This window comes from Schistosoma haematobium, chromosome 6 (genome assembly GCF_000699445.3).
Source record: "Schistosoma haematobium chromosome 6, whole genome shotgun sequence".
Taxonomy (NCBI): domain Eukaryota; kingdom Metazoa; phylum Platyhelminthes; class Trematoda; order Strigeidida; family Schistosomatidae; genus Schistosoma; species Schistosoma haematobium.
In genome coordinates this window covers 14,606,940-14,631,377 of record NC_067201.1, presented here as the reverse complement: position 1 = coordinate 14,631,377, position 24,438 = coordinate 14,606,940, and positions in this window count along the sequence as shown.

Here is a 24,438-nt window from a genome sequence, read left to right as displayed (position 1 = left end):
ACTACAGGTGACCGCGAGTTTGATCACAAACGAAGTGTTGCGTAATAAAATTTGATACAGCTTGTGTAGGGACCGAGAAGCCTGGTGGTCGGAACGTGCCAATGAATTAGAAGCAGCCACGGCATCTGGTAACAGACGGAAGCTCTTTCAACTCACCCGGATCACTGGCAGCAAGAAGTCTGGTGTGAGCTACACAATCTGTGAAGCTGATGGAATGCCGATCAATAAGATTCACCAACGTCTTGGACGACGACCAGTTTTTCCAAGAGCAATTCAACTGGTCATCTACCCCGGCGACATCGATCAGACTGTCCTACCTCCCGTGGCCTGTGATGACTGATCCACCTAACGAATGCAAATCCACAAGGAACTCCAACTCCTGAAGCGTTACGTATCATCAGACCCAGACGAGTTACCTCGAGCCATTTTTAAAGGTGGTGGCGATCTTCTGGTTAAGGAACTGACCGAGTTGTTAAAAATTGTCTGGGAATAGAAGTGTTCCGATATCGTGGAATGAGTTGATAGTTGTCCCTATTTTTAAAAAGGGTTCACGTCGTTCCTGTAACAACTATCGGGGATAAGTCTACTTCCGATTGCATTCAAGCTATTGGCTTCCGTCATACTTCGTAGGTTGTTCAAAACCTGAGAAAGATTGACTCGCGAGGAGCAGGCTGGTTTTCGTTCTGGTCGAAGATGTATTGATCATATCTTCACTCTCCGCCAAATGTTAGAACACTGTCATACTTATCAAAGGCCAACAATCGTAGTGTCTCTTGACATCAGGGCTGCCTTCGATTCGTTCTCTGGGATTGTCTATTGAAGAGGGGTGTGTTTAAGAAGTTTACTAACATCGGTGACAGATTTACTGTTTGCCTGTGAGATCTGGCCTCTACGAATTGAGGATATCAGGAGACCTTTTTCGACCCTTATTGTCTCCAAAAATGTTAACATTATGTTAGTACGGAGGTTCGGCATCGTGTGTTCAGACACAGTGACGACAATACAACTGGTATCACCATCTTGAAACACCGACTTCAGTGGCTTGCACATGTTCTACGAATGTCATCTCAGAGAATTCCACATCATGCATTATTTTCTGACACTGGGAACGGTTGGAAAAAACGGAGAGGTGGTCAGCACACTTGGTGTCGTGATATGAAAGAAAGCTGTTGGTCCTTCACGACTCCCTGGTTGGGATCCTAGAGATGGTACAACACGATGGCTTAAGACATTATCAGACATGGCTCAGAATAGAAGCGAGAGGAGATTCTGCTGTAACCCTTCATAAAAGTGAACGTAACTTCGTTAACTGGAATTTTTTCTGGTTTTATTTTTGTTAACTGAACTGTTTCTCCCATTATTATTATTATTATTATTTCACTCTCATACACTAGTTTCTGTTCGTTGTTGTTCTTTTCATTATACACAGTTTACATTAATTATCTCTTCATAACCTCATCATTATTGTGGGGCGCATATGTATTTGGTGCCCACTTGTACCAATATTTGTTCTCGAATAAACATAAATAACTACTGACTAATATTCAGTAATCAGTTCCAATTATAATAACTTTTCAGTGAATATCGTATTATGCGTATTATTATCAGTGCTTCCAAGTTTTCCATAGTGATCTAGTTTAATTGACTCACAAGTTCAACTATTAAATTATACATATCAATTGTGAAATATGTCTAAGCATTTACACAAATTGATAACATCCCAATTGTTCATCGTAATCGCATCTTACTAATACTTGCAAGTTACTAGTGTATTCGTTGGACATTTATCTTACTGTAACAGTTCCCATTTTCGATCCCCTTCATTGCTATTTCGGAGTTTCCACTCAAATACTAGCTGTTACAGCTTTTCATATGTTGTAGTATATATATATATATATCCATTTTAGTAAGCATTCTTCGTTAATAGTATATGAACACCGTAGATATCGTAAGCACCTAATGAATTGAGGTTTATAATGTATTTCACATATCTTAGCAATATTAGTGCCTCATATGCAGGTTTTACGTATAACTTAATCATGTAGTTAGTTTCCATAAGATTGAGCATGTTTAAAATATGTCTTAGAACTTTTGATAAGGTTAGGAACAGATTAGAGGAAACATTACAGTCAAGAGAAAAGGGACATCAGAAATTATTTTGATGAGAAAAAGTGATGTATGGGCGAGAATGATAATGATTAGGTGTCTGCTTAGTCAGACATGTAGATAGTCTGACAGGTGTTAGATGAGTTATATACCCCTATCCTTATAATTATTATTATTGGTTGTTCATTGCTGTTGGATCGTGTCGGGTTTTGGTGTGGAAATATATTTACGTTCTAATCAGGCTAAACACGTGTTCTTGACCTGAGTTGTGTTGAAGTCCTGTAGAATAGACACTGGAAGGGGATCTAGTGTAGATACTCGTCTAAGGTAAATTAACATCCCATTCGTGCATATATATAAACGAAGTAAAACCAACCATTATAACAAAAAGCCAACAAAAAATATCTTGTCACACATCGAAAAATGATAAATGAACATTGCTCTACGTATACTCTTGAATGTAAACTATCTGAATAGATAAGATGAAGTGCAGTAGACTGAGTCATGGCAAAATCATTCAAGTACAATAGTAAGTCAATCGAAATTCGGGGGTGAAATATTATGAGAAACTTGATCATTCGGCTAACAAGAGGTTGTTACTTACGAATTAGCATGAACGATATGTTGGTGAGATATACAAAAATGCTAAAATGAGCGTTCGAATTGTAGCTTAAGCAATTTTACTGTATTTTGACAACCGAATAAAATTCCTGATGTTTATAGCTGTCAAAGTTCATGTGAATTCATGAAACCATTGTGGGAATAAATAAAACATTTCTATGCATAAACCCACACGTTCCTAGAGTCATGAATTATTTCAAGTGTGATTCACATAAACCAAAGATGATTTGAAAACAATTAAAATTATACTGCTCCAATGGGAGAACACGGGAATTTTATTGAAACTATTGTTATAAACGTTTAAGCAGAAAGAAGTATCATGAATATTTAGATTTAATTAAGAATAAATGGGATAGTTGATATTAAAGTCCATGGCAGTCTCAGTTATCTAATTGTATCTTAATTAGTTAAGGCAATCAGTCCGTTGATCTGATTGACTGTAGTCCATGAGTTTCAAATTTGTCTTGTACTTTTCTGCCACAAATCCATTCTTTCATCTCGTATCCTTGTGTTCATACTTAATCTTTTTTACTGTTGCTGATATTACATATATAATCTAAATCTTAGTGCTTGCTTGAAACCTGTCGCTTAAGTTAAGATATGGCAACAAGTTTAACTCAACTTTAAGATCATAATGCAGTATATCTGGTGTTAAATGGCTTAGGATAATCGGGTGGAAGCCCATGGAGTCTAAATTTCATGTTAATTGGTATTCGTTTGTAAGGTGCCTACACAAGCTTCAAAGAACTGATATTCCTAGTAAGAATAGCACTATTGGTAAACAATCCAAATATAGTAAACATATTGATATTAACAGCGAATAGAGGATTACAGAAGGTATATCCAGATAAAAACCACAATAAAAACCTATTGAGCAAGTAATTTGTGCGACTTTTAAAAACTTACTATTCAGAATATCGCCATTTCGCAAAGGTCGCATATCTGGTATTCCATGACAGATCACTTCGTTAACCGATCTGAAATATTGATAATAAAAATAAAACAGAATAATAGCTGTTGTAGGTATGTATGAATGTATATGTGAATGTTGAAGATTTTCATACGAAGGAAGCAAAAATCTCGGATACCCGATGAATAGTTACACAAAAAGGTATACTGAAGTGACCAAGTTAGTATCATTATCGTACCACGTGACACTCGTCAGAGGCCTGACGAATCCGATCTCGAGTCACCCAGATTCAAAATCAGAGACATTGACACAGATCAATTCTAGCCGCCATTGATCTGCTGTAGGGTGACACAAGGTCGAAATACACCAGAGAGCATCATTCGCTTCAGGATTACAGGCAAATCTTGTTCACAAGTGCTAAATAGCACGAAACTTAGGTTTACGGTTTCTCGTCGGCTACCACCCTATCTATTAAAATAGTGCGTGTGATGTTGAGTCACTAGTAGTCAAACGACAACTTCATCGATAAAATACGATCAACACTAAGGATTTGACATATATGACAGTGGTCACTGCTCAATGATCAATCAATTGTAAAAGTATCATTATCATTAGAATTTGATGAAACTGGTTGAAATCCTTTTTGAATGAATACACGTTTGAACAGACACTTAGAAAATAATAATACTATTCTATCTGCTGGAAATAATACAAATAGCATAAATCATGTATTCACTACGTAAAATGCTAAGAATCCAAAAATGAATGATTTCAAAACACCTACACTATAAAACACAATAATATGGTGAATAACACTGATTCATTAAAGATTTTGGTTGTTATTCTTGAGGATTTTGAAAGTTTTTTTTTTAGTTAAAATTGGTGATATAATCGAAATTGTTAGTCCAAAACGTGATATAATTTTTAAGCAAATAATATTACATCCTATGACTTGGTTTGATGTTTGAAACATTTTATTCTATATGTTTATCTATTCAAAGTATCCAATATTCTTGAAAAAATAAAGCAAACGAGAAACTAGGATTACAATAATTTTGCAGACTTACGTGCAACATGACTTCGGAAAATTGAAATAGTTTAGTGGAGAAGGATAACATTCACGTTCAATGCATGCCTTAAAATGCGAGAACAGAATAATTAGCCAATACAGTCTTAAAAGTGAAATTAGGACGATAAAGAACAGATGAGTTGTGACTAGCAGTCAAATCCAAGTTGGGTGTTTGATCAGCTGGATGTAGCTGTAACATTTCAGTGGATAGTGCATTGGACGTTCAAAACGAGAGGTATTGGGTTCGAGTTTCAGTATGAACATTAACCCAACTGACGGGACGAAAAGAGAATCATAGCCCTCAGGAACCAGCCAAAATCTATCTATTCTATAAAACCTAAAATAATATAGCCACATAAAAGCAATCCGTAGGATATCCACATGTGCCGATAAAGACATGACAAAATTTGATCCTCAATATCAATGATAGAATAAATCAATATATATTGACATAAGCCGTCTTGGCCTTCACTACACAGTTTGGTTTTATTAGCCACGCCATCATTAGTACTGACAGCAAACCGGATACAAGGATTTTTCCGTTACTTTTAGTGGTTCACAATAAAGAATAGGTGTAGGCACGATCTCCAGGCAATCTTGCAACAGTGTTTTGTATTTTGAAAGCATAAGATATAGCTTATATATATACGATCACTAATGGTCAACTAATTAGGTGCGATTTGGACACATTATCATTGCACAGTTGGAAAATGTCATCTACGAACTCGAGGTCGAAGTCTTTTCCCAAATAACAGATCCAGACCACCATCACTATAACGCGCTTCCTTTACAGCCAGGAATAATGTCGACAGAAAACTTGGGCAGGAATCGTGGGACTACGTAACCCTCTTCAACCATACTACTAGACCGAAACAATGGAGGGAGGCGGTTATACGTCCTTACTCTACCTGAAGCGTTTGTTGTGTACAGAGCCACGCACAGCCTTAAAGCGCAGCACTACTCAATTAACTGAGGGCGGCCCTGATATCAGGGAATACAACGAGTGTTGGCCAACAGAGGGATAGGGATTGAGGATGCGATTAATACATCCATGACCAGAAAAGAAATAAATCTGACCAAAGTGAACCTTCCACGGGTTCTGTGTAACCTGTGGAGTATGATGGAAGCCTCTAGTTTGGAAGCAATCGAAAGTAAATATATGGCTCGGTAGTTTTCGTATATATTACGTAGGGCACTTTCAAAGATGAGAATGACAATTGCCCCAATCCAAGATGGAACACCCTTTGTTTTCCAAATTCTCCCAAACAAACCAATTGGTCTATTTGCCAAAAGTTTGCCACCACCATAAAAAAAAACTGAAGTAAGTATTCTGGGTCACGTGACTTGTGAGGCTCTAAAGGCTTTAATTTCTTACGGAAGTCGACCTCATTAGATAAATCAGTAATCACAAGCCCAGAACAGTATGAACAACATTACTAGGGCAACAGGTTGGTTAGATTGTCCCTTGAAATGCTATACCAAGCGTTCAAGAAGTGTTTGGAGGTTACTAATTGATGTGCCAACATCGAATCGTTCCACAGACACTACATGTTTTGCTGTCAGTAGCTTGAGCGAGAAAAAAAAGAGCCTCACGCAGCCGCTAGATGCAGCTTTTGGTTCCAACTGATAAGTATGCCCAGACCAGAGTTTCTAGTCCTTACTCAAGATTCGTAAAATTTCCTGACTGGTATATCTCAAGAAATTTACGGAAACTTAATTTCTTCTCGATTTGATGAGGCTTTCTAATTTAATAGCAAATTACAACCTTTATTTTGGATCCAGTCAATTAGTGGTACCTCTATACGAGCTCAATGGAACAAGTGTTTGCAAAACCGGATGCTGATGTTATAGGGTTCTCGGGTAAGTGGATATAAAATAAATTTCTTGAATCGATAGTTGAAGTGAATATATAGTAAACTGCTAAGATTTTGATTACGGGTCTTAGATATACAGCACACACAGGTAATAAAGACTATTCTGAAGACAAATAAATCTATCTAATGGTGGACATCCCTAAAAGATTATTTTGCAACCGTTAAAAACAACTGTGCATATACCTTGATACAACTAGGGTCTAAAGTAACATTTGGGAGTTGGAGAAAGAGAAGCATATTCAAAATGTGCTTGGATTGATGCTCATGGAGATCACGAGACTGCATTTTTTATGGTCATCATCGAACAGAACTAAATTATTTGCATATTCTAAGTCAACAAGTAAATCTCCTGGTTAGAGAACGATTTCTGAGAGTATTATCTTCAAAAGGATGTCTGTAATAAAATTAAACGAAAATGAAAAGGGTGAAAACCTCACAAGTGATGGTTCACCAAGAGTACAAAACTATAATTAACTTCTTACCTCATGTACAACTCGATCGATTTCATCAGTCGTTACACCAACTTTGACAGCTTTTACTGCTTCTTCTAAGACTTCACGGGCAAGCTTGAAAATAATATAAGACGTCAACTAAGGGAACCATTAATTTGTAAAAACTGAGTAAAAAAGAATATTCAGAACTAATTTCAAACTGTGGATAATTTTTTCTGAAACGCAAGTGTAGATCACACTTTATTATTATCGAGAACGCAAAAGTACTGCAACGAAATATGATCAGCTGACAACTACATAAAAACTGTTAATTGAACATCAACAGATAAGTTGCACAATTCTCAACGTATTGTTTGATGAATATACATATATTAATTGCTTACTGTTTCGTCAGATGAAAAATTGAAATGCGATACATGTGTTAGTCAAATATTACCTCAGTGGATAGTAGAACATCGAGTACTAAGCAACAACTGGTAACTGTAATTTATATTCAACGAGTACATATATTTCTTATTAGGTATCTAAATTACGGTGAATGAAAGAATTACTTAATGTCTATATTTACAACATATATAAAACCATTCTGGCACCATTTATTTCAACAAAAACTGAGTTTGATCTGTACAATCAAACAAAACGTCTAGCTGACCATTTTTAATTTTTGGATACCTATGGATACATATAGACATTTAGAAACCAAACCATGAATTATTACGAAGTGTAATCTGTTAAGCAAACAATTTTTCGCACCCTAAGTATACACCGATTTATGATTTTTTCATAAAAATGAAAATAGATAGTATAAATATAGTAGACTAATGACAACAGTGAAAAATATGACATAAATTTACATTTGTATACTACCAAGTAAAATGCATGGTAATTGGTCGATTCCCAGAACACTTGTAGCAAGAATTTTTTAGAAAACATTGGGATTAATAAAAAACAACAGTGGGATGATAGTGTGTTGATGAATATAATATTCTGTGCGGTTCACTGATTAGGGGGTTTGAACTTCAACTACTATGCCAGAGATTTCATTAGCCCGGTTCATTAGCTTCAGCTTAGACAGTCTGAGAGTATTACTGCCTCACGCAGTGTGTCTTAAGATCGACCATACGAACCCGCACTTGATGAATAGGTTGGCTTTTTATGAATAACCGGTAATATCATAAAAATACAAAAACAAGCAAAACTACATTCTCGAAACAGAAATCTAACAATTGACAAATTCTTAGTAAAATTGGAGCTCAACTTTTTGTAGTATCATAAAGTTAGTTGAGACGCATACATTGTATTAGGCAACTCAGCACTGAAATTTTACTGGGATATGTTTCCATTTTAAATAGCGAATTACCTTTCCTGTAACACGCATGCATTCAATTTCATCGTCGTCCAAAGCAACAATACTATGAGAACTTTTCGCTTGGCGTTCTGAAACGGGTATCCCTACATGATTAAGATAAAAGTAAACAAACAGTCTTCAAATACCTGTGATGGCGTAGTCTGGGAATTCAATGGAACTCTTCACTTCTCGTTTAGGTGTCTGGAAGCATTGTGTATAGAAGCAAACAATATTACTTTTTTAGCAGGTCGTAATTGACCTGTAAATTTATATCCGTTGAAACGAACATCTTCGCACGTATCTTCTGTAATGAGGTAAGCTTTGAATTATTGTTTACTCACCGGCACCGACAACGTGTATTGTTTTATGTGTTTTCCAAAACTGTTTGAAACATTCCTCGAAATTAACACATGAAAATATTGTTATTTCTTGACAAATACTTGTGAACAGAAGAATGATGTTTCAATCCCCAAATCACGACACACAGGGCACTTTAGATTAGACGGTTTGCCACATGATGGAGTTATACAAATGTTTTCCATTTTATTTGTACTATGCACTATTTCAATGTGATACTGAAAACATTAAAATACATGGTACTATTAATTTATACACAAAAGCGCTGTGCGCATACAACGTTACACCATAGGTGAAATGACAATATTTTTTACTTGAGTTTGAGCGTGAACAATACTAGGTTTGTTGACTGTATGTCAAGTCTTTCTCCAACTTAATGACAAGAGTAATCATGTGATTGTTATCTACCAAATAACTAGTAAAATGTATCCGCAACTCTCTCGATTATCAACCTAGTTTTGCCAATTACGTTAATGACTGGATAGGATCTTAGATAAAACTGGAGAATAACTCCGCCCAGGCAACTACACAGAAACCTTTATTCCCACATGAGTTTATTTAGCGTGCCCGTAGATCTAGTTTTACAGACTCAGGTAGTGTACTCTAGCCCCTTAGTTTAACCGAACTATATTGTCTGGATTCCCCAAGTGGTGCTAATAATTATTAGAAGACAAATTTTTTGAACAAAGAAAATGGTATACGTATGATAAAGCTGACTTGAATGTAAGGGGAAGAGACCCTTATATATATATATATATATATATATATATATATATATATATATATATTTGGTGAGATTTTAGATAGTAACTTGCCAAATTGTTTCAAGTAGGTGTCAAACGGTTGTGAGAACTGGAATACCAAGAACTTCCCATTAAGCGGATCCACATTATGCTTACCAAGGTTCGTGCAAACATGAGATATTGCCTAGCCCTTGTGAGTACAATTATTGATCAGTTCTGTTTTACCTTTAGTTCTACCCACACGTTTGTCGTACATACGTGCCTTTTTGCAGTTTCTGGAACGAATTAGTAACCATCATTGAATTTGAGCACTAATACTCTAAGAAAAAAGCAAACCACAAGGACAACTGCTGTTCTAAACATTGAATAAAACGATAAGGGCTCAAAGACTAGTACAGCGATGTCTGCACAGATCCTACACTTGGAACTTACAGTCTGTCAAAAACGTGAGTAGAGATAATACTTTTCCATGAAAATTTTAAGAAAAGATTTCGAAGTACGAGTAGACAACTGATTATGGACAAATATATGATACACTATAGCATGTTTGAACTTAATGAGACAGAACTGAGTTTATTTGGAAGGGTATTATAATTTTTGAAGTGGAGGAGAGTGAGGATGTGAAACCAGGAACTCGTTTCTAAATAGGATATAAGCATGTTAGAAACTTTTAAAAAGGTACTGTTGACATTTATAAACCTGATAGACAAGATACACTTTATGTAGAAATATCAAAGTAAATTAGGATGATGGTTAGGTCTACATAATGTGTTTACGAACAATGAAGGTTCACGGTTAATGTCAACATATATCAGTTACTTTCCAATCTCAGCATACGGTGCATCATGGGGTTTTCATTAAGATCACAAAAGCGTTTTTCCTCTAAACTAGCTCAAATTCCTTAGGTTACCTTGAAGTCTGCAAATATGGTGAGGAACCTCATGAGATATGTAGACAAAAAGGGACTGCTAGGTGTCTAACTACGTCTTCCATAGAATGTCTCTAAAATTGTTGATGGAGCCTCCCCTAAATTGGAGAAATTCGCTCTGAAGTTGAGAGATCGAGTTCCTACGTATCATATATTACATAGTCAATAAAGTGTGAGCCTTCCCAAGAAAACGAAGAGGGAACAAATGCTAATAGGAAGGGATAAATGGGGGACGCGCAAAAAGTCTCCTTGGCCTGCCATGGGGAAATTAGGCAAAATCCCCCCTTCTCTACGTTTCGTTTGAAATGTCGCCGAATTACTCACTTCTCGCCTAAGTACACACTGAATTATCTACTTTTTGCTTAAATATACATCGACTAATCTACCATGCATCTAAATACACGGGGAACCAATGTCTCTCACCAAAGGACATTTGCACACAAACTGTAACGCTTCAGGGGTATCGCCCACTGAAGGAGGTTGCTGAGCACTTGAAGGTCAAATCATCGTAAAATGATTGATGCGTCACCTCGACAATCCGTAAAGTTTTGCAGTAGCGGTTAAATCAAGACGTCGTGAGATTTGAATTGAGTTTAGCCATACTATGTCCGATAACGTCCATCCTTCAAGTAACGAAAACGATGCTATCGTGATGGTGCATGATATAGGAAGAATCTTCAATGACATTATTTTATCATGACGATTCACATGTTGGGATAATTTTGAGACCTGTTTGAAAGTACATAAGGTAATATGATTTCTGCGGTTGGTGATTATCTTTGAAGTATACGCACACTAAGTATGTTATGTCAGCATGCAAAAAGAACAATGATGACCCAACTCTCAGATATGCCTGTACTTATGGACGTAAACGCAGTTCGTCAGAATCAGCTGCTTATCTTCAGGACATAGATTCAGTTTCAGTTTGTAAAGGACAAGAGGCTTGACGGCCTGTGTTAGTCCTGGAAATGGTGGTATCTCAGTTGATCCAAGTTTATTTTGAAAGGGTCGACGGATGGAGCCTCAACCACGTGCTGAAATAATGAATTCCACTCGTTGATGATTCGATCAGAAAGTCGATAGTCAATTGATAAGTAGCTTGTCCTGGGCTTATGAACATTTCTGGAGTGTCCTCGTAAATTCTCTGTGAGAGTGATCAGCATTCTTCCGAAGAACATAAAACTTCTAACTCACCACTACAACCTAGACAAAGAAGACGATGTCGGTTATCTACGTATACTTTATTTCAAGTGAATTCATTGCCACTGTCAATCTGGATTTTGGGTTCGTGCAATAAATGTTGAGCTAAAAATCACCTCTGTTAGAACCGCGCACAAACATCCTTGCACAGAAGGATATATTTCTTTAGATCCGCAAGACGACAGTTGACGTCAAGTGAACGATTATATTAAGGACCGTTTCTACCGAGTAATACACCAACTTGTAGCTTACGATATCTGGATTCTTCAAGGCTTCACAAAGAGCTTACCAAGAACGATATAGCCAAAATGCGATCACCGCCGTACCAAGGTTGTTGAATTCACATACTGATTAGTTGATTCTAGACACTAAAATAATTGCTAGTCTGCGATGCAAATATGGAGGAACTATTATAGCAGCACCTGGTTAATGAATTGCCATAGGACAAACATTGACCAAACTTGTGCCCGTTTTCGTGAACTAAATCGCAACTCCTCAATGAATTATCTGCATAACCTTGAGTATGCACTAGGTTGGGATGACGTAATGTGGTGGAATTCTTTATATCCTCATGAATCATTTTACGAAATCTTCCTCCTTTACCACATTCGAAATTTGTATACTTAACATAGTCTAGCAGTAGATCCTTGAGAGTTGCGTAAGAAATCAAAATGGACTTTTCCAGTAAAGCCAGAGTTTCTAATAAGCTACATGCTTCTTTTCCGATGAATGTGAGAAAATGTGCCACAATATTAACATCCTCAACATCTTCCTTGGTCATAGCCCAGATTTCGAACCTTTCAAAGTAATCCTCAAAAGCATCGAAATCCGAATGTATATCCAACAATTCCATCACATGCTCCATCGCGACGTCAATGTGATCATTAGAAGTATTTGAATTATATTATAAAGTAAAAATTCCAGATAAAATGTATTTGGATCAAGAAGTACTAGATAAGCACCAACGAATGGACTGTATTGGGGATTCCAAATCAAGCATTCAACAAGTACAAAGGTATCATTAGTTCATTCAGACACCACAGATACACATGACGTGCGCCATATAGTGTTAGGAGTGCATACCGGACTCGACTGCAAGCCATCATTCAACTCTATGTAAGGAGTTCAGTTCTGGCGTTCAACGAGAAGGTTTCGCAACCACCATATCTTGAAGAGGCTGGTACCATGTCGAGCCCATATGGGTTATTCTAGCCTCTGTAGATAAAAGTCTTCTCAAGTCATCATATGACTGCAACTTATTTTTGTCTGAGTACAAATATTAAGTGACGCTTGATAAGGACGAATTGGCTCACTCGCCTTCTACACTATGCGTCATTTCGTTTCGCCTCACTCTCTGCTCTCCACTTTTTTCAATTCACTTCTCTGATCGTCTGCCTGGACCAACGATCGTGTGAAATAAACTTATTCGAAACCCACACTCGTATTCGACTTAATTAATTCAGTTATTCGCTAACGCGATTCAAGCCGATAATTATACACGAGGATAGCTTGAACTCGTATTTTAGTAGCGATCATCACATAATCTAATTGGAGTCAGATATCAGGTCATTAAATCCTTAACAGATTATTACGAAACTACGTGCCATTTTCTCCTGCGTACTTGTCTATCATTCATTTTTTAAGACTAGCAGTTAGAAATGTTGTTTGAAAACTGTCAATGCAAAGTAGCCCACACAGACTGAATAATGAATGTCACGAAAAAGATACTCATGGAAAACTGCCCATCCCTTGCTTATTACCATTTACACAGAAGCAGATATGTGACACAACCTGGCTTTTCTTGAGGTAGTTGATGGTAACTAGATACAAACAAGACATAACAGACATGGTTCAGTAGTGGTGCCGTCACATTTTGAACACGGAGAAGAATGTTCCCTCCATACACAAATAGTCTCACTAATGCTTTCTAAAGAAACATGAAAGTATTCATACAATCCGCATCTCATGGACCCAGGATCAAAAGAATCCCCAACAAAGAAGAGACTGCCTTGAATGAGACTCACGGTATGCACTCACCAACAGCGGCAGTGAAGATGATCAGAAGCGAAGGAGCGAGCGACAGGTTAGCTCGAAGTTTTTTTTAATAGACCAGCTCTATTTAGTCCGTTCAACATCAAGACGGCACACGAAAACCTACCCACATATGATGACCAACAGATGATTAAAAAAATTGCCAGGGCCGGCAGACAAATCAAAAATGACAAAGTAAAAGGACCACATAACAAATTAGCCAAGACACTGAAGTCAGACATAGAAGTAACTGCAGTGTCGTACCATATTTTGATAGAAAGAACAAGCACCAGTAGGTTGGAAAGAGGGATACTTCACTAAGATGCCGGAGAAACGAGACAATAGTAATTGTGAAAACTATAGAGGGATCATTATACTTCCAGTCCAATGCAAATTTTTAAACAGAGTATTATCAAATCGAACACGAGATTCAGTGAATGCCGAACTTAGCTATCAACAAAACATACTTTGTTAAAACCAGTCACGTAACAACCCAATTGTGAAACTTCTTATAGATGCTGAACAGCGAACTGAATTTAATGCATCTCTGCATTCCGAATTCCTTGGTCACAAGTAACACTTAGATACCTGGATAGGCGAAACTTGTGGAGTCATACTCGATTTTAAAGAGTTCTCGATATCATCCAAACCCAAAGGAACTCATATATGGGTCTGAACTTCAAAGTTATTCATAGGCTTCAGATCACAAATCCAATCCGGATGAGGACCAGCGTCAACTAAATATGCATTCTTTCATATTTTCCATCTTATATGGTTGTGGCTGGCTGGATAAAACCTCCACAGCTAAGTAGAAGCCTGAATTACAATTAACACCTTGGTGACACCCAGATGAGTTAGACTTTGGAGATGATCGCACCCTTCTGTTCGCTTAGCTAATTAATTACATGAGCTTGATTTCCGCAGTGTGTCTCTAACCCACGTCTGGCGTCTTTTCCTAGTTTCCTCTTCAACTGAAAGTTGATTTGAACTCTCTCACATTAGGTTGTTGTGGATGGTAGCTGGCCAACGCATATTGAGTATCTTGAGTCGACAGTTGTTTATAAGTAATTGTACTCTCTTGATATTGTTACTAGATGTTCTCCAAGTTTCAGCTCCAATCAGTTTCGGTGTTCGTATTGAAGATTCTTCGAAGTTGTATGACAATTATTTTGAGCTCCATATGTTCTTCAACTGCAAGAATGCTGCTCTTGCTTTGGCAATTCGTGTCTTTGCATCTGCATCATATCCTGCTTGTTTATCGATGATGCCCTCCAGGTACGAGGAAGTGTCCACCCGTTCCCCACAAAGTGTGATTGGATTGGTGCCTGCTGTGTTGCACTTCAGGATCCTGCTTTTCCCCTTGTGTATGTTGTGGTCTACTACTGTATAGGTTGACGCCACACAGACTGGCTTCATCTGCATTTGCTGGTGTGCATGCGATAAACGAAGTAGGTCACCTGCGAGCTCTAAATAGTCTAGTTGCATTCAAGAAGTCCATTGCATTTCGTGCTTCCTCTCAGATGTGGATTTGGCTGTCTTGCCTACTTTCTCTTTGACCGGCCTCCCGGGTTTGCAGAATTTGTCTGCTAGTTTCTTCGATTCGTCATATTATTGTTTCATACTTCCATTTAGTGTCTCTTTGACCCCTTTCCAATTGTCGTCCATAGTAGTTTCTTTTTTCAGTAGCCTTGTAGGAGATGAAACCTGTTATCGAGAGCTATCTTGAATTTGATGAGTTTGCCAATATCTCTAAAGAAGGCTGAATTGAACCTTTGTAGTACTGTTTACCCAGTTTTCAAGTGTTCCTTTAACTTCACTTTCATCTTAGCAACCACCAGGTAGATGGTGATCTGATATTATGCCAACTCTTCACCTTGTTCTCACGCCTTCCATTGACATTCTGAATTTTTTACCAATGTAAATATGGTCGAACTGATTCTCTGTACTGTGATCTGGTGAGATCTATGTATTATAGTTTTAATTACATTTACCATAAACCATCTAGCAACTATTCCTGTGCTGTATACTACTTATGTCTGCCGACATAAGAAGTGTAGATGTTTTGATTCCACCGGGTGGGTACGATTCAATAATAGGTGTTATCAAACTACAAATACTTGTGACATACTCAGAAGTATATAACATAAATCGAAAGTGGAAAATTCGGCAGAAAAAGGTCGGGAAAATCGAATCGACGAGAATGAAAACAGAGACTAATTGTCATGGCAATGAAGGAACAATGAAGTTTGAGACTAGTGATGGAGGATTTGCACATGAAGTACTGGACGTACGGTTTTCACATGTGTTGAAAGAACTCTGTAGTTCTCTGTTGAAATATATTTGGTTTTCTCCCATTGTGTTTTTGTCTACCACATCCCTTGGTCTCAGTAATTGCGCTCGTTTTTGTAGTGTCTTTGTATGTACATATAAATCTTGGAAAAACATTTTCCTGTTACTATTTCTGTCTGACACACACAATTGAATTGACTATTCTAATACGATAACTGCAACTTTCACCTAATACTTTACCGAATACGGCCATTGGGAAAAGTCAATCCGTAGAAAGAACTTGTTATCCAACTGCGGATAAACGGATGAATTTGAAAAGTTTCAACTGAGTATTTGCTGCAACAAAAATCTAACCTCCATATATACATAAAATTGGCAGTCGGAAACTAGTGATACCCAGTCGAGAAGATCGTAATTCACTTGAAAGACAGTAAATAATTACTTACGGTTATCTTTTCTAGCAGGTTTTTATCTATCTGGATAGTAAATTAAGTAATCCCAAGGTTAACCCAGTAATATTTTACAGCTTTGGGTTTTTTTTAGTTGGTGGAGAAGAATTGTAGCTCAGCTGGATTATTTGGGTGGGGTTTTATTCTCTGAGTTAGATGGTTTTATCGTGGAGCATTCACTGTTCTTCTGAACAACACCATCAGCACAAACGTCTACGGAAAATTGGCAGGTACTTGAAAACTTATTCTTTGAAGGAAATTAAAAACCCTAAAATATTTGGTACATCAATCGGATTCCAAATAATTGTTTTGTCTAAGATTATGGAGATATGAAGCAACAAAAATGAACTCGTGTATCTCATTCACCTCAGTCGAACTGAAAGTGAAGGATGTCACAGGTATTCAGTGTTTGACAACGCTTCTACCAGTGACACCTTCTAATATGATTTGTACCCACCGAGAGAAATCAAAAGACAGAGTCGAGGAGATCGGAAGAGTGTATTTGGCGATTACTAATATATCGGAATTCTCTGATCCAATCTGGCTAGCGATTGCGGTTGATGTTGAGCACGGCGTTGCCACACGTGATCTGGTGCGGATGCCTGACCGAGCGCCTTCAGCTAGATGAGTCCACTAAAACATATGGTCAGCATCCAATGTCGAAAACTTACAGGGCTATTTATTTTGGGGATTTATTTACCGCTACAAAAGACTGTAAGCTCCGGTATTAAAATTGCTTGAGTCAAGAAAATTAATACATCGTGTGAACGAAACCTTCGTCATCATCAAAATGAATGAATTGAAGAGTATCGTAATTTGATCAGTTTTGTCTAATTCAGTGTATTATTAACAACAAAACATGAGCTGGACGGCATTCTGTTACTCTCAGTTTTGTTAATCGCTAGAAGTGGCTAAGTAAAACTTGAGAATCAAATGTGTCAGAGAACAAGCTCCACAGATGAAATTATTAACTACAACAGCAAAGATTCTGAAAGTCAGCTGCTCATAGACTTTATTCAAAAGGCGGAGACATACTTTAGCACGTCAGCAATATGGTGATATGAAGAACATGTTTTTCAGAAAACCAGCCCTTCATGCAACTTCATCAATAAACTTCTTTCATGCTTGTAAGGCGAAATTAGATCAAATGTGAAAACCAACAAGCGAATCGCCATACCATGTATGAAGGACATACCAGAAGTTGCAACATGATTACTCCAAACATTAGAAATAGGGGTAGTATATAAATAAACAAATCACTCAATCAAAATAAGTCATGAACAGTTGGTAGGTTTACTGAATATCTTGAAGTTCCAGATAAATCAATGATGGTGGACATATCTTCTAATACAATGACAGGTAGAGACGAATTCATATTTTGTAAATGAGGAGCTTGTGTTTAACCTGTAATCAAAGTTTTGTTACTATATTCTGTTATTCATTTCTGAACTCGAAGTTGGATCTAACACTCAGTCCGTAGAAACAAAATGATTCGTAAAACTAAAGCGCTTAACTGATTATGGGGATCCAACACTCTTTTTTTCAACCCTATGAAAGTTGTATTGCACTGCAATATATAGAAATAAAGAAAACAATTTCTTCTCTATAATCATAGTGGGAAGTGATGAAAAACTTAACACTAGCGGTCAAGTGGCTATGAATATAGAATTAAAATAATCGTAGTACTAAGATTGTTCCTATAGTACGTCGGAGGATAAAAACATTCTGCTCACTCGTTGGAAACAGTCTTGCGTAATTACATGTTTTTAGACTTTGTGAGGAAAGTCACATTCACTGTTTTCATGTGATATGATGTTTTTACAGAAGTGTAGGACTGAAAGCATTGCACCCTGCAATTCGTGCATAGAAGAATGAATAGAGTGCAGAAATGATCTGATCACCGGCTTTTACGGGAAGCTATCTTCTAACATTGTCCTCATTTTTTGTCGATTAAACATTTAGGCCAGTGGGTTAACGACTGAAGTTCTATGAAAGTTACCTAGTTAAATTTTAAAGTCCAATGAACATCATATTTTACAGACAAATACAATAGTGATAATTACAGGCCCCCAGTTCTTATAGTTTTCAAGAATATTTTCCTATTGTTAATATTCAAATAGTTTGCGTGGTAAAACTAAAACTGAAAGGTGCAGTAATGTACTGGAATAACTAATTTTGGTTATTACTGTTTTCCACAAGTGAAATAGTCGTTGTAGCTCTTAATGTCTTGATTAGGTCCTTGATAGTGAATATCATCTCCCCTCAAACGACAGTTGTCTGCTTCAGACTATGGACGAAGAGTTGAGCAAGATCATAAATTGATTGAGGACAGACACTAAAACCGTTGATTGCTGGCTCGGTGGTCTATGGGATAAACGTCCACGTGCTAGACCGAAGATCCCGGGTCCGAGTCCTGCGTGCAGACCGTGGGGGCACACTGCTGAGGAGTCGTGCACTATGACCGAAACCTCGTATTTTGAAAATAGTGGTGGAGAGAATACCAAAAATGTATGATAATATTGATAAATATCGATGTTTCTGCACTTTAGATCAGTGCTACTGTCTAATAGTTTTATCGTAAAGAAGAGAGTAAAGTTTGTAACTTCTGTTGCCACTATATTTGCAAACAAGGTGGTTGTCTGTTACTTTTGGTGCCAGCAGTCTGTGTAAGAAAAAATAAACTGTTTATCGTTTTCAGTGTTATCCGAGTGTCTTGGAAGGAGGTCTAAACATTTATACGTTTCAATGTATGGGCTAACAAAAGTTTTGACTAGTGTTGAGAGGAGCTCATGAGTCAGCTTGAACAGTCATCTTAGAAGGGAATGAGAAATATCATTGCCTTAGACTTTAGTTTCTTATTTGTCGAGTTTAGTCTTCAGTAATAAGGATAGGAGGTCTATCGACCTATATTAATCCTTGCAGTTTGTAATACTGTGGAGGTCCAAACTCGTTTTGAATATATTAACAGACGGTGCTGATATAACGTGTTCCGGTAGAGAATTCCAGTAATTCACTACTCGGTGCGAGAGACGGAACTCCAGACGTAAACGGTTTGCTCTCGGTTTTCGAAATTTCTTCGAAAGTCCTCTCAAATGATCGGTCTAATCTCAGTCTTCAGTAATAAGGATAGGAGGTCTATCGACCTCACAGGCTTTCTACCAAATAGGCACTAAGAATACATTATGCTAACGTTCAAGAGATTTGTCGGCATTATAGGAAGAAGACACTACACGCCGTTCTAGAATGCAAAAAATATCGTTTGGCACTTTAGGATATTGAGCTTCATTACCATTGTTGTTAAGTTAGAGACAATCTAGTGTGTTGAATTAGATTCCTTGTTCGGCCAAATAGGTTTTCTGCACATTCCCCCAGTATATTTCCAGGTATTTTATCGCAGCGCAACAACTCTTCAGAAATAAGTTTCTCTTGCCTACCCAACGCCTGCTCAGTTGTTTCTTGACTTATCTGCTTACTATCGTTATTAGTGCAGTTCATAGAACCTGTGGAACTCCTGACGTCTGGAACAAACTTGACGTACGCCCCCCCCTCAAGGTCATAGTTTACAGCAAGCGCTCTACGAGTCTACTTTATAACAACCATAAACTTAATAATTTGGGAAGCATACTGTGAGCCAACAAATGTTGTAATTTGTAGATCATGCCTGTAAAAATGGCTTGTACCTGCTCATGCAGAAATATATTATTATACTATATTATATATCTACAACTGAAGAACATCTAGAAGCCAAAACAACTGTCAAACATCACGAAAGTCAGAATTTCCAATACAAATGTCAAAACAGTTCTACTATATGGGGTGGAAACCTGAAGAACTACGAAAGCCATCATCCAGAAGATACAAGTTTTGATTAACAGTTGTCTACGCAAAATACTTAGGATCCGCTGACCAGACACTATCAGCAACCACTTACTATGGGAGAGAACAAACAAGATCCCAGTGGAGGAAGAAATCAGGAAGAAGCATTGGAAGTGGATGGGACACACATTGAGGAAATTACCGAACTGTGTCACAAGACAAGCTCTCATCACTTGGAATCCTAGGGCCAAAGGAGAAGAGGAATACCAAAGAACACATTAGATCGAGAAATGGAGACAGACATGAGAGGGATGAACAAAAATTGGATAGAACTGGAAAGGAAGTCCCAGTGCCGAGTGGGTTGGAGAATGCTGGTCGGCGGCCTATGCTCCATTGGGAGTAACAGGCGTAAGTAAGTAATTACGTAATATGGTAATGCGGATAAATTTACGTCAAGTTCAGAACTGGGAAACTGTGATGGCTATTACTGTTAGTACATGCACACCATTGAAGTAAAATTTTGGTATATATGCACATAATTATGCAGTGTGAACTCTATTTAGAGAATTGCATTAGGTTGTGACAATGATTTGTATTCGGGTAAAAGATCAGCTCGTAAATTCTAATAATTCTAAATCGATAACAGAATTTAAATGACTTTCTAACTAGAAAACTTGGGATATTGAGGAAACTACATGTATTGTCCTAAAGTTAATTAAAATGTAGTAAGCTAATATTAAGAATTAAATGCACAACTTCTAGTTTATTTTTCTGAGTTTAGTACTCCATTTAGTTTCATATTGAATCGGATACTAAACAGTTAACCGGTTGGAAAGTCATAAAACATGGAATACTATTCAAAAGACGGCTTGCAATCTTCTAAAACAGTACCACTTCCAAGTGTATGAACTAATGAAATATGTGAAGTGCATACGATAGGTCTATTTTATACACCAACAGTGTCTAAATGGTGAACAGGTTAGGATTAAGTATTATATGGATGATGGACTAGCATGCAAATTCCATTGCTAAAAGATAACCAGACAATCTGAACTTTAAATGTAATGATTAAGACTCATTGTTCAAATTCTACCCAACTCAAAGACATGATCGAGCAATCGCTGTCGAAAACCAGCGTGCAGGTATACAGAAGTCTTATTGAAACTAATTGGTGCAATAGTATCACTGTTAGCCATAGGTAGGAAACAATAAAGCAATACAGGAACTATTACGATATAGAAAAAAAAACGTCAGAAATAAAGTAACCCATCAATAATAATGTTTTGAAAACTATCCAGCGGTTACAAGTGCATGTATATTAGAGAATCAAGACAACATATAATCCACCTGACTCATTCATGTTAATGATGTAGGGAAAAGTCCGCCATCACCTCTGGCATTCAAGGGCAGTGATTTTAAACAGTGGTGACTTCTAATTTATCCCTGCCTTCATCTAGTTCTATCTGTCTTAGGTTGGACTATTCTGTGTTTTCTTAGTTAGCATATCAACACGATTTCTAATTATCACAGAATTTTAGTGCTCTATACAAAACCTATTTAGCTTCATGCTACACTCTATATTACAATATAGAGTGACACCGCACACTTAAAAGCATCCTATTTAGCATGTTAAACATAGTACGAGTTACTAAGTAAAGTTCATTTCATAGTCTTTTATATTGTTATTCATAGTTTAAAAAAACGAAAAAAAAATCAATCTTGTGAATTTAATCAAGCGTCCAGATATACAACTGGTTCAATTTTATGAATATCTAATTGCACTGATTTCCAATGATTGAAAGATGTAACTTCTAGGTTTTAAACATAACACGTCATTACTCACATAATAATATAGCTTAACTTAGTTATAAATCACCGTAAATGTGTTAACATTGTAAATATTTCTGCAAACTAAAAGAAACTGTGGATCTGATGTACCACCTTTATGTTTTGAACCATTTCGAAAGCGTCTAGCTGGTACCAAATAAAAAAATGTTCACCTAGATGGTTCCTTTATGTTCCTATGATCTACCGAAACATAAAGAAATCTTAGAACAATGGCATCGTCCGTAAATCTGGATGTGATATATGTGAATAACATTTGCAACATTGTAAGTAAGCATTACAAAAACATCGACCTTGTGAATTACCTTTAACAAGACCTTACTTTACCATCTAGGAAATCATATCATTTATAACTTTATCCCTGTTTATTACAAATATTACTAGGATTCAATTAATATTCACCAACTGAAGTGATAAGTATCAGCTTAGTGACATTTATTTGACCATCTTTCTCAACGATTTTGTTGCATTGAATATTATTAGTTATATAAAAGGAGGTTAGGATTAGGAGTTACAGTTAAAGCGGGAGAACGTTTTGTAGTTATATACCAATGAATATTTAAGTAGATAGTTCTTTGAAGTTTAAATCTTAAAAACTTTTAAGTCACTTGGAAGATTCATGATCATGTAAAAGTGCTATGCAGATTTTAATCCTAAATTTCTCCTAAAATTTTTTCTACGAAAAATTAATCATCAATAAATGTAGTATATACAAGCACATTTACATGCTAAGATTCGAATATATTTCACATACAAAAACCAGATTCACACAGAAGCCCAAATACGAACATGATTAGACAGATGTTTAGTTAAGAATTGTATTTACGTTTGCAAATTTTAGTGTTTACTTGAAGAAGCTCGGTTTATGTTTCGAATAGAAACGTCACAACAATAACAAGTTAATTTTGATCAATCAGATTTCAAAAGGTCAGGTTTCATATAGGCATTATAGAAAATATGTAGTTACTAAATATGTATTATATGAATTATTCGTGTATTTCCAGATTTGTTCAGTTCGGCCTAATTATGAACGATCGAGATTATTTAAGTTCGAACGAAACCTATTAAGAACACGATAGAGGCAGCCAGTATACACGACTCTTCAATAATAATCCTTAACGATGGTACCCAAAAAGAAGGCAGCAACGCCAAACACTTGATATTTGCGAAGACAAATTAGAAAAGAACAACCACACGTTCTTGAAGTACATGGGAAATCACGTGGTGACAACTAACCAGAATATTATTTATTTTTAACACATAGATATTGGTACAATGAGGCACCAAATACATATACACCACACAGATTTCATTTTATATGTGTGAGGACTGTGATACTGCCCTGGTGCCCAAAACGAAGCAAGCACCGGTTCTCGTCCGAACCAGAATATAGCAAATATCATGTAAAAAGATGTGTTAGAAGAAATTGTACTCGGGTTATCATTACGTCACATTTGCTAGCAAAACTGGATAACCCGTAAACACCTCAGCAGTTATACAGTCAACACAAAGATATGGTAGTACAACATTGAAACATATCAAGGGATGACTAGCCGAATAATTATATTTGGCAATGACAAAAGTCATTTGCCGTTTATTTTTTCTTAAAGATAAGCATCCTTCGTACATAGTTGAGATTAATGAGTTTTGACAATCAGTCTTTCAGCATCACTACTATATTATTACTTTTAAAACATTACTAGTTTGTATACTATAATGAAAAGAATTTGAACTTTCGACTTTCTTTGTCTACAGTGTGATGAAATTTAGACGTGTACTATTCTAAATAATTAGATGTACAACCAACTGTTCTTTTCGAGAAACCAATGTAACCCGACTGGATATGTTAACAATAGTCTTTACTTAGATTCTTAATTCAAAGTCAAATGATAAAACTAGCAATTGTAGGTTGACTTTTATTAGACTTACTATTCCTTTTGAGAGAAATATAGCTGTGCAGAAAATTGACTGGAATACACATTTAGATATTTCTTAACTACAGTATTATTAATTTTTGAAGTAGCACATCCAATTAATGAATAAAACCGGATAATTTGCGTTGTCTAACAAATTAAAACCACTTTATAGTGTTACTTTATGAAGTTTACACTGAAAGACAAATCACTTAAACTTAAAAAGAATGCGACGTGAAGTTAACTAGACGAAGATAATAACAGTCCGATAAAAATTAAGCAAAACTGATATGTAAACAGAAAAATGAAATATTTAAACGACAGTCTTCGATTTTCAAATCCTAATTCGAGCTTAATAATCAGGAACATAATAGAGCTAAGTAATATTAGCGTAAGTAGGTAACAAACACACGTATGGTACTAAATTAGTTACAAAACATTACAAAAAGACCTTTAATTAGACAGATTAGCATAAGACTTTTCCAAA